General features: G+C 34.0%; 1 protein-coding gene across 4 annotated transcripts in view; it reads right to left on the bottom strand.

Annotated features, from left to right (window-relative positions):
• LOC105208996 (SH3 and F-BAR domain-containing protein DDB_G0274695) overlaps positions 1 to 12,566 on the bottom strand; it is a 101,817-nt gene that overhangs the window by 33,079 nt on the left and 56,172 nt on the right. The gene's annotated exons all lie outside the window — the stretch shown is intronic.

Raw genomic sequence — 12,566 nt, 5'->3', positions numbered from 1 at the left:
CGGAAGTCCGATTCGCGGTCATTCGATCTTGAAATCTCACAGATAAGTCTCCCTATTTATTAAATTTTAGATAGTTTTGATTTCAGCCACCAATTATAACCCTTCTTGGTAGATTTTCATAATGTATTTTTATGGAACTTTCTAATTTCCATTTAAATCAGATAGACATATTGCTATTGCTAAACTCTTCTTTAAAACCTTCTATGCAAGTAAAAACTGGAAGTTTTGCATTCAGTTCACTTCATTTCATTAAAATTTCAATGATTGCCTCCTCGTATGATATTACAATGCAGGGCTGGGATCCTCTGTATTCGAAAAGACTGAAGGACTTTCCATATAAAAAGGAACTCAACTACTTGGTGACGTTATGACGATCTCCACGAAGCTTCAAATATTGAAGTTAGTGACCAAACCTATCTTCTGGGTATCCACCCATTCTATCTACCAGTAGACATTTCATCATTTTCGCTATCATATATGGGGTAAGTATGGGTTGTTTAAATAGGAGTGAAGCCTTCAACTTCATAATAGAACTCTTCCACTTTTTTGAGATCTCCAAGTAAGTAGTAAAAGTATCTCAAGCAATGTGTCACTATCAGTACTGCGAGATAGGATCTTAAGTTTCTTGAACCACAGAACCAAAAACTAAGCGAATCACTCAAGTAACTTATAGATATACCAACTATACGATGCTATAAAAAATCGTTCAATCAAATTAAAATTCATAATTTTTATAGGAAAATCAATAACAAATATTTATCTATATTGTTTTCCCACCACGGAATCGCTAACATAAAATTATCTAACCCTTTTATTGATAGCAACCGGTTTTTAATGGCTTGCCCATACAAGTGCATATCTATCAACAAACGGAGGCTTACATACCAACATATGTAACTGCAACAATAAAACATTAAACAATAAATACTAAAATACATACTTTTATACTCTCGCAACAAAGTTGCTATGAGAGTATTATGTTTTGTCCACATAACGGTTGGTTGTAAGTCCTAAAACTAAACGAACTAGATATAGGGTTATATATATCAAAATGATCAGGGTGACAGTTCAAATCCGGATGTCTGTCTGTCCGTCCGTCTGTCCGTCCGTCCGCCTGTCCGTCCGTCCGTGCAAGCTGTAACTTGAGTAAAAATTTAGATATCTTAATGAAACTTGGAAGACGTATTCCTTGGCGCCATAAGAAGGTTAAGTTCGAATGGGCGTAATCGGACCACTACCACGCCCACAAAATGGCGAAAACCGAAAACACATAAAGCTTCATAACTAAGCCATAAATAGAGCTATGGAAATAAAATTTGGTACAAAGGATCGCACTATGAAGGGCATATTTGGATGTAATTTTTTTTGGGAAGTGGTTTTGGTTTTTTGTACATATCTCGCAGACCAATAGAGATATATAAACCAAACTTTCTGCAGTCGTTTCTTTAGCCACTTCTTAATACAGTTCAAAAAAATGAAAGAAATCGGATAATAACCACGCCCACCTCCCATACAAAGGTTAGGTTGAAAATTACTAAAAGTGGGTTAACCCACTAATGAAAAACGTCAGAAACACTAAAGTTCACATAAGAAATGGCAGATGGAAGCTGCACTCAGATTATTTTACAAAATGGAAAATGGGCGTGGCGTCGCCCACTTATGGGTCAAAAACCATATCTCAGGAACTACTCGACCGATTTCAATGAAACCTGGTTTGTAAGAGTTTCCTTACATCCAATGATATGTTGTGAAAATAGGCCAAATCGCTTCACAACCACGCCTACTTCCTATATACCAGAACTTTGAAGACGATCTGAATCGTTTATTTTACAATATATAAAGTAAGCACTGGTGAAGATATCGATGCAGAACTTTGCACAAATACTACGTTTATAGTGTGGCAGCCCCATTCTAAAAATCGCTGAAAACGGACCATAGGTTTTTAAGGCCCCATATATAGAACACGAGGACCTCGGTGCTTCTAACCTAATATTAGGGTTTCCAACTTTCAATGGACTTTATACAATATATATGACGAATATTTGAGTCAAATTTTGTATTACATAATATAAATAAAGTTAAATAAATAAATTGCGAGAGTATAAAATGTTCGGTTACACCCGAACTTAGCCCTTCCTTACTTGTTACTTCTGGGTTTATGTGTATCAATAATACAATCTTGCAGACCACTAAACGCCTTTTGGTGCACCCATCAGCCTACCCCCTCTCCATAAATGCCTTGAATGCAATCGAACTTTTTTGTTGGTTTACGACCATCGCCTTTTGTGGACAATTTTTCTTGCAGCATTTTCTTGGGCGCTTAACATTCATACTCGTACCACGATTAAAGATAGCGGTTTATAAATTATGAGAGCGACTAAGCGAGAAGTACGACTGCATGTGACCAAATAAAGCAGTCCAAGTTGGAGGAGTGCATTTGTTGCCATTTTAATAAGTATAAATGTACTGTTTAATATACGAACTAAGAGATATTTGTCAGTTATTATTGACTAACTAACATTAAATGGGAATTAAAGCGCAATAATTGTGACTTAAAGCCACAGAAAAACCGCAATTAATATCAATAAAATTTTCATTATTTTTTTAACAACCGCGGTTTTTGATTCTGGAATTACATAAATGATTCTAAATAAATAAAATTCTTAAATACTTTCACATTTTTCTTTAAATAATTTTCAATGGTCACATGCTTTTTTAATGCTTAACGGTTTTGTTTTCATCTTTTTGATGTTAACAATTCGCAGATATCGAGATAAGGTATTTCAGTTTTACAATTTCGTCAATTTGTAACATTTGTCTGAGATATTTACAAACATATTTACATACAGTTACTCATTCGTGTACACAGCTGTTTGCGAATTCATTGTCTTTGTGTCAACAAGCCGGCAGTCAATCGCGAGTTCACGATCGAGTTGAACTGCTTTGAAAATATGCGGGAATTCAATTCCAAATGTAAATCGCTTAATTAAATGCGTACTTATTTTAAGTGAGCCGTAAAAATGTTAATTAACTGAAGAAAATATCGGAGATTTTATTATTATACAAGCGTAATTGATTTTTAAAAGACCAAATTAAAAAAAAAGTATCAAAATGATCTTTCCAAATTTTGAAATCGTTATTGAATTGAGAAGTTTTCGAAGCGATTTTAATTATTCTCGAATTGTCACACCTCAGGATATGGTCTACAAGTGCAAAGTAAACCTAAATATGTTCTTCCGTGTTCATAGAACAGGTTATGATTTCGGATGTAATCAAAATCAAATTGAATATGAATATCAAGCTGTAAAATAAGAAAATCTTATAAAAATGTCAGAATTCCAAAAAATCAACTTCGAAGAAAATCGTTACTGAAAATTGATGGCAAATTTTGGTTTTTTACTCCAAACTAGGTAATTTAATCTAATGGGATTCAATACATTGTGATGATCTTATGTATATCGTTAGAAATACTCTATGAGGACCCCTTGTTCAAGAGAAGGACATTAATTTTTTATACTCTCGCCCATTTATGGGTCAAAACCATATTTCCGAAACTATTCGACCAATATCAATGAAACTTGGTTTGTAATATTTTCCTTACATCCCAATAATATGTTGTGAAAATAGGCCAAATAGGTTCACAACCACGCCTACTTTCTATATACCGGAACTTTGAAGACTTTACAATATGCAAAGTAAGCACTATTGAAGATATCGGAACAGAACTTCGCATAAATACTGCATTTATAGTGTGGCAGCCCCTTTCTAAAAATCGCCGAAATCGGACCATAGGTTTTCAAGGCCACATATATCGAACATGAGGACTTTGGTGCTTCTAACCTAATATTGGGGTTTCCAACTTTCAATGGACTTTATACCATATATTTATATGACGAATATGTGGATCAAATTGTGTATTATATAATATAAGTAAAGTTAAATAAATAAATTGCGAGAGTATAAAATGTTCGGTCAAAACCGAACCTAGCCCTTCCTTACTTGTTTCTAATTACTTCAAGTTTGTCAAATTTTGACCATCCAATTTTTCTAAAATTTCCAAACACTTTCTACTTTTAACACTTAAGCAACTGCACTCACTTTGTCTAACTCTTCTTCATGAAAACTCAATAACCAATTAAGCGTCTTCTCTATAATGACTACCATTACAAAAATTAGTAATACCCATTAGAAGAAGCGGCATTTTAATTTGCAATAATAATGAAATTAGTGAAAATTATACTAAAAAAGTATAAGTAAAGGCCAGTAAAAGCCAGTAAACACTATTCTGCAGCAATTGCAATTATTTTTTTGCTTTTGTAGTAAGCTATTAGCTCAGCAGTTGTTTCTAGATATATAAGTTGGTATTTAGAATCGAAAGAGTTTACTAGGCCAAAGTGTATCGAATTTTCCGGGAACAATAAATTTGCAATTTTGTCAAAAACGAATCGGACTTTCTAATAGTTTTTCACAACATTCGGCAAAAGTTCCAAAAGATTTTGATGTGAACGCTTGGCGAAATGCAATGGCAGAAGCTTTGGCGAGAAAAAGTGTGACTAAAGTTGATAGTCAAAATTCTTCAGACAGAACTATATATGTATGTTAATTATTGAAAATTAAATTTAAGTGCACATTAAAAGTGGCGATGTATATGAGTTGCAATAGAAGGATAAAAGTGGGACAGCAGACCAATTACTCGGCTGTAATTTAGTTGATTATAAATGTTATTGAATACGAGTACATGAAGCAAATGGAGTTACACTAAGTCTCTAGAATATATGTATGTATATGAAGAGATGTAGAATTAAATATGGTTGAAGCTTTATGACGTTATTCTTACATATTTTCCTGAAATCAATTAGCACAGAATGCAAATAATTGGTAAAGTGAGAGACTTAGCATCAATATATGTGGAATATACAGTGTTGTTAACAATAAAAGTATCGCCAAGGTTCTATTTCATTTAAACATATTTTGTATAATTAATCATATGGTAGTTAATATTTGCTATGTCTATAATAAATACAGCTGCGTGCATAATATAGAAGCATGTATGTAAATTAAATGTCAAAAGTCACATTTTATAAGGTTAAACATTTAATTTTTTTTTGCTGTCAATTCATCAATCAATCTTCAATATTTGAATGACTTAACGAAAAAGCTGCACCCATTTTTTTAAATCTCAAAAAAATGTATAAATTTAATTACTATATAAATAGAATTCAAATTAATACAGTTAAAATGACAGCTTCAGTAAGCCACCCAGAAAGTAAATTCAAGTGTGATTTTGTATAACAAGCATAAAACTCCAACCGCAGCACCTGCCGCTGCCACACTTAGCGGTTGCATGCAACTTATGGCATACGTTGTATAGGCAATTAATGAAAATCCGTTGATGTGCTTGCATCACATGCCGCCGCGGCTAACGAAAACTCCACAGACTCAAAGTGAATGACAGCAGGTGGAAGGAGAACAACAATAACAATAACAGTCAAGGAAAACAACGGTTCTTAACCGACGATATGCAACAAGTAGAAACACTTCGATGCACTGAGAATAATTCGATGAACGAGAAGTATACTACGATGTTCGAGATGACATAAAACTGAAATATTATCCGAAATGACGGATTAAAAAAGAGAAAGGATTCGTCTTTAGAATCAAAGACATCCAAAAAAAGTTAGGTTTATTTTAAGGGGGATGGTAGATACAGTTGAACTTCCCTAATTCGAATCACCATAATTCACCAAAAAACTTCGAGTTAGAGAGACTTCCAAGTTACGGAAGGTAATTTATGAGAAATTTGACTTCTATTGCCAATTCAATAGTTCAAGTTATAGGCATTCGAGTTATGGAAGTGCTACCGTATATGAAAGAGCCTCCAAACACAGTCAACTTCTTTTAGCAATTGTGCCTGGTACAGATCGTAGAGAGTCTTATCATTCAACTTGTATAGAACCGATTATGTTTCAAAATAAGAACCTAGAAGGACTGTTTTTTGATCTTAAGCTGATCTGAAATACTCAATTAATTTTTATATTATGGAAATTATTTCCGTAAGTCTTTATCTTTACAGAGATCTCTTAGAAAGTTGGAAACACTCAAATTCTCTCTTAGAAATAACTCAGGTAACCAATGAAAAAGCAATTTTTGTTATGATGCACAGCGGATTTATAAAAGAAAGAACTCAAGGTGGGAACGATAAAGGCTGACTATGGACCCAAAATCCATTATTCTAAGTAGTATAAAATAAAAGAAACTATTAAAAGTGTGTACAAATCAACTCATTTTCAAAAAACCCTCTAAATTCTCGCAGTGTCTAACACATCACAGTACATCAAACAGTCGGTCGCACATGCGCAATGAAATGTCTGCTATCTACGACGCAGCATCTCAAAGGCAACATAAAAAAAATAACAACAACAAAATAAAGAAAAGAAGGAGTTGCATTCATACGCGCATGCCTAAGACCGCCAATTACACCTGTTGCTCACAAGCGATGCTGCTGTCGGTGCCATTTGTTTTGGTGTTTTGGCATTGCAACACGCTAGCGTCCATATTGCACAGCGCGGATGCTAAAGCAACAACACCACCAACAACTGCAACAACACAGTGAGCAATGCTGTCAACAACAATTGTTCCGTTTCTAACTGTTGCCGCACATTTCGGATGTGGTTTTTGTAGAGTTCACCATCATTTTGTTTTGGTGTTGTACACATGTGTTTTAGCTGTGTCTTCCTTTTGTCTGTTTTTGTATTCGTTTTCGTTCTTTTTCCAGTGACTTTTCTAACGAACGAACATAACTGCGATTGCATGCAACACAGCTGTTGTTGAGTTGCGGCAATGGGTTCGCTGCATTCGCTGTGAGATTTGTTGGCGATGCGTGCAACGGTATTCGAAAATAGTTTGTTTTATGTGCCTTACGAGTGACTACTATTTGTATTCGAGTTGGTTAAAATTGTTGGCGAATTGTTGCTGTGTATTTGCCATACACCATTTACAGCTACTTGACGCATACTTGGCAATTATTTGCTCGTTCTTCTTCTTCTGCTTTGTGTGAATGGCTGAGCAATTAGAATTATGTATTTTGATGTTGCACCTGTTGCATTTGCAGTCATTAATCGCTATGAAGTCGAAAATAAATCACAAATATTTATTTCATATACAAACTGGGCCTAATGCCAACCGATTTATTTCCCCAAAATGGAAGAATACGATTTACAACGAACTTTCAGAGAACATTCTGTATGATGATTTAAGGGAGCTAATAGAATTCATTAGAAAGAGCTACTTGGACTGATTTGGTCTAAGCTATAGAAGGAAGTTGCTGATGATAGTCTATGAGCTTTTGGAACAAGATAGTATATCAAGCATTCACTATTGCATATTTGTTTCGTTAGTGCATGCGACCAAATTAGTTCACCTGACAAACGACCGTAGCAAAGGTTGGAATAGAATCGTCTATATAGGTACAGCCAGCTAAATTACACTAGAATAGTTATTAGACTGATAGTGCCCAAGCCTAAAGGAGACCATCGAAGATAATGAACACAATGGACATACAAAACAGACTGTTATAGAAGAAAACATAAGAAAATCTTCACAATTATTATGAAAATAAATAAAGTTGATCGAGATAGCTGTATACTACTAGAGATATCTACTGAATATTTGGGTATGCCATAGGCATTGGAACAGTGTCTCAAACGAATGATAATTGTGGTAAAATTATGCTTCCGCATCTACCGTATTCTCTGAATCTGATCCCCAGTGATTTTATTTCTGTCCTTAGACCTTAAGAAAATCATCAACAATAAAGAGTTATTTACCGATATAAAGGTCTATGTTAGAGCATAAGACAAATCGTACTACGAAAAGAGTATCAAAAAGATGAGAGAACGCAATACGGGGTGTGTTCAAAAAATAACGGGAATTTTAAAATTTCCAATTGCCAATCTTTAGTTTTTATTATGTCGATATAAATTCCCGTAATTTTATAAGGTGAAGGTGAAGCAATGGAAGAGCCAAAAGGCAATCCCAACAAGTAAGGAAGGGCTAAGTTCGGGTGTAAACGAACATTTTATACTCTCGCAATTTATTTATTTAACTTTATTTATATTATATAATACACAATTTGACCCACATATTCGTCATATATATATATTGTATAAAGTCCATTGAAAGTTGGAAACCCTAATATTAGGTTAGAAGCACGGAGGTCCTCGTGTTCGATATATGGGGCCTTGAAAACCTATGGTCCGACCTTGGCGATTTTTAGAATGGGGCTGCCACACTATAAACGTAGTATTTGTGCAAAGTTCTGCATCGATATCTTCACTAGTGCTTACTTTATATAGGAAGTAGGCGTGGTTGTGAACCGATTTGGCCTATTTTCACAACATATCATTGGGATGTAAGGAAACTATTACAAACCAAGTTTCATTGAAATTGGTCGAGTAGTGTCTGAGATATGGTTTCTGACCCATAAGTGGGCGATGCCACGCCCATTTTCCATTTTGTAAAAAAATCTGAGTGCAGCTTCCATCTGCCATTTCTTATGTGAAATTTAGTGTTTCTGACGTTTTTCGTTAGTGAGTTAACCCACTTTTAGTAATTTTCGACCTAACCTTTGTATGGGAGGTGGGCGTGGTTATTATCCGATTTCTTTTATTTATGAACTATATTAAGAAGTGGCTAAAAGAAACGACTGCAGAAAGTTTGGTTTATATAGCTTTATTGATTTGCGAGATAAATACAAAAAACCTATTTGAGGGCGGGGCCACGCCCACTTCTCCAAAAAATTACATCCAAATGTGCCCCTCCCTAATGCGATCCTGTGTTCCAAATTTTATTTTAATAACTTTATTTATGGCTTAGTTATGACACTGTATAGGTTTTCAGTTTCCGCCATTTTGTGGGCGTTGCAGTGGACCGATTTCATTAAGATATCTTAATTTTTACTCAAGTTATCGCGTGCACGGACAGACGGACGGACAGACATCCGGATTTCAACTCCACTCGTCAACCTGAATATTTATATATATATAACCCCATATCTAACCCTTTTATTTCTTGGTGACACCAACAACCGTTATGTGAACAAAACTATGATACTCTGTGCAACATGTTGCTAGAGTATAAAAATTGTGTTTGAGAAGTGTTTCGACGATTTAAAGAAGCGCGGGACGATTTAAAGAAGCGCTGTATAATGTCGAATGGGGGCGACAACATTAATGAATAAATATTGTTTCAGAAAAACAAAAATTCTCGTTATTTTTGATTTTAAAAATTGAAATTTTCTTTAAAACTAACTGTTAAAGCTATAGGCAGGCAATGGGAACAACAGTAGTAGATGGATCATCAAACAACTTTCTAATTTTTTTATACGAAATAATTCTTCCAGTCTAATTTACCACACCTCGGACGCTAAATCACTAATGTTAGTACGTCTATTAGTTAGGCAAAACAAACAATTGAACTTCTACAGTGGTACTATAATTAGCAGAAAGACAAAACACCAACAACTGATAAAAACTTTACAGTAGCCACTAAGCGAAGTGAGCAACTGGAATTTTAACTGCAAAATGCCACTCTTTGTGGCATACACACCACGGCATACTCTACCCACATACATATGTGATATTTATTTACCGGTAATGTGTTGTTAATGACTCAATTATCCCGCTAACCGATACGCTATATGTTGCGCCCAAACGATGTTACTAACGCCACTTCGCACATTCATGCCTCATTTTCGCACTCACTCTAAGCCATGGTTCCTATTGTTATTGTTGTTGTCAGCATTTAGCGTTGCAGGTCACTGTGGCACGTTCATAATTTACAATGTCATAATGGCTTTTGCCAACAAACTAAGCCGAAGTTTTCGGAAGCACACACATACATATATACTTAAGTACTTACATATGTATGGTTGCATGCCACGCCGTTGCACAGCCCTCCATTCATGCTAACCGTAAACACTACTTCAAATATTGCACGCTCAAACCAGTTTGTCGCTTTATTTTATGCGATTTTTATTTCTTGATTTGTCTGCAGTTGTTGTTCGCCATTCAAGTCGTCTTAATGTCTTCTAGCCCATAAAATTGGCTGCACAATGCATTTGAGCTTGCTTTTATGCAAATACATACATACAAAGTTGTTCGCAAAGGCATTAACTTTGACTCGCACACACTTTCGTTGCATATTTCTTGACAAAAGTTTTTCATTCATGCCTTTTTGACTGCAATTGATTGTCTAGTCGACAAGTTTTGTCTGTACCAGTGGCAATTAGACAAATGTCTGCGCTCATTCGCAATGCATTGTTAGAGTTGAGGGTACTTACAAACGTAGATTTGTATATGTGGGGACAATATGCAATTTGATATTTACATATGGATATCTGAATTTTTATTTCAAATGATCTACTATTATCAGCTGACAATAGACATTTCGATATGGCAATATGGAACAATTCCATGTTGAGTTCCCCTTAGGCATTGAGAAATTCTCAGTTACGATCTAATTTTATTTGAGAAATTATTTCACCAATTATTTTATATGTACAAAGGTGTCGGGTGTTCAATAAAGTAAGTCATTGCCTTGAGGCCCACGAGTCATACTTTAGTTTTATGAAACATTATTTACAACCAGATGAGCTTTTCACTCCATACCAACTTAAATCGAATTTTAAAAACATCGGAAAAATAAAATTTCGTATAAGAAAGGATCCTATTTCACTAGGTGAAGTGCATTTCAGTCTAAGACAACCATCAACAAGGGACAGTGGACCTATACAAAACCTATTAAGGAACTAAATATTTAAGGAGCCAAAAGGTAATCAAGTCTGGATTTTTTCTACTCTCTTCAATGCGTCTCGAACTGTGAGAATCGGTATAAAAATTCGGACACTACTAGAATAATTCTAAAAATCTAGAGCTATCGACCTTTAGATGAGTTATATGTATACTCATATTCAGGCAAAGAAAATCATTCTATATCTCACACAAAAACTACTGTGCCGATTTTAAAAATTCTTTCACCATTGGAAAGTTACATTGCAAGAATCTCAACTTTCTGGAAATAGTTCCCAGACTCCGTGATCTGAAACTGAAAATCGTCTTGCAAGTCACGCTTGTTGAACAAGCAGCTGCTAATCTCCCAAGTACGCACTCGAGAGTCGAGTACGGAGCGTGTGCAGCGGCTTGAATAACAAAATATTAGAAAGCGTTTCTGAGCGTTCCCAACGCCTTCATAATAAGAGAGAAAGACATCGGACACTAAAGACTAGAGGTCGCAATCAAGTTTTAGCTCATTGCGAATAAAATATAATTTCATGTTCAAATTTTCCTAATTTTACTTTTTTAAAATGAAGCCACGCAAGAAACGGGAAATGCACATACATACATATGTATATAAGTATGTAAAAATTATAACCTTTGAAATTTTTGTTTAAACCCGTCCGAAGTCGGAACGGTCTGCTAGTATCTTATAACTATATGGAAAATTTTCTATATCAAGTAGTTAAAATAATAAAGATCGTATTTTTATGAAAATAATAAACTTACAGAAATTTCATTGTGGTTTCCAAGATAGCTTTTAAGTATATTTCATATAAAAAGACCAAAAGGTGATTGTGAACTTACCTGTAAAAGAAATATTATAAAAATTCATTAGCAAACGTCAAAATTAATTAAAAAAATATTAATATTATGAAAATATATGAAAATTTTTGGCATTAATTAAATATATTTAAATAATTTAATTAGTGAACTTTTTACTGTTTTCTATTATTCATAACAAAATACTAAAAAATTTTATAAACAATAAAAATTATTATAATTTAATGTTAGTCACACTTTATGGCGGCAGCCGCATGCTTTTACTATAAAAATATTAGTAAATGGTTAAATATAAAGCTTGAAGAGCTTTTGGAACAAACAAATGGTTGTAAACTTGGCTAAATGCTTGGCACTTGTTGAAAGCTATCCATTGCGCGGTATTGTTAGTGCTATAAAAGAGCTTTTTATAGGAAGCTTTCAAACGATGTTAGTGAAATTTAACGTTAGTGAGACAAATTTTTGCCTTATTGTGGGAGTAGTTTCATATCAATATTGTATATTTGTTAACCATTAATTTACGTAATCTATATACATACATATAACATATTTAGAATAGCTACAATAGTATATATGTATGTACATTTATTTCACATAACCTATTGTTTAACACGTTATACCTTTATCTGATAGAAATTTATAAGCATAAGCTATGCTATGTTGATCAACGTTGCAACAATAGCTGAGCTTAATTAAATTTGACCTTTCATTTAACAATTAGCTCTTCCAATTGAATTTACGCATAATCGAACAAAATTTATTAAAAGTAAAAAAATACATGAAATAAAAAAATATATATATTTTTTTTTTAAATACAAGAAAAATGTATGTGAAAGTTTCTATACTGGGCTTTGTTGTAATTGAAAGGGTGGAGTAATTGAAAGTAAAAATTATACAAAAAATTTAAAATCGGCGCTTTCAAACTATGTATAAGTGTTACTTTTAGTTTCAGCA

This window comes from Zeugodacus cucurbitae, chromosome 5 (genome assembly GCF_028554725.1).
Source record: "Zeugodacus cucurbitae isolate PBARC_wt_2022May chromosome 5, idZeuCucr1.2, whole genome shotgun sequence".
Lineage (NCBI taxonomy): Eukaryota > Metazoa > Arthropoda > Insecta > Diptera > Tephritidae > Zeugodacus > Zeugodacus cucurbitae.
This window is presented reverse-complemented; position numbering and strand designations above follow the sequence as displayed.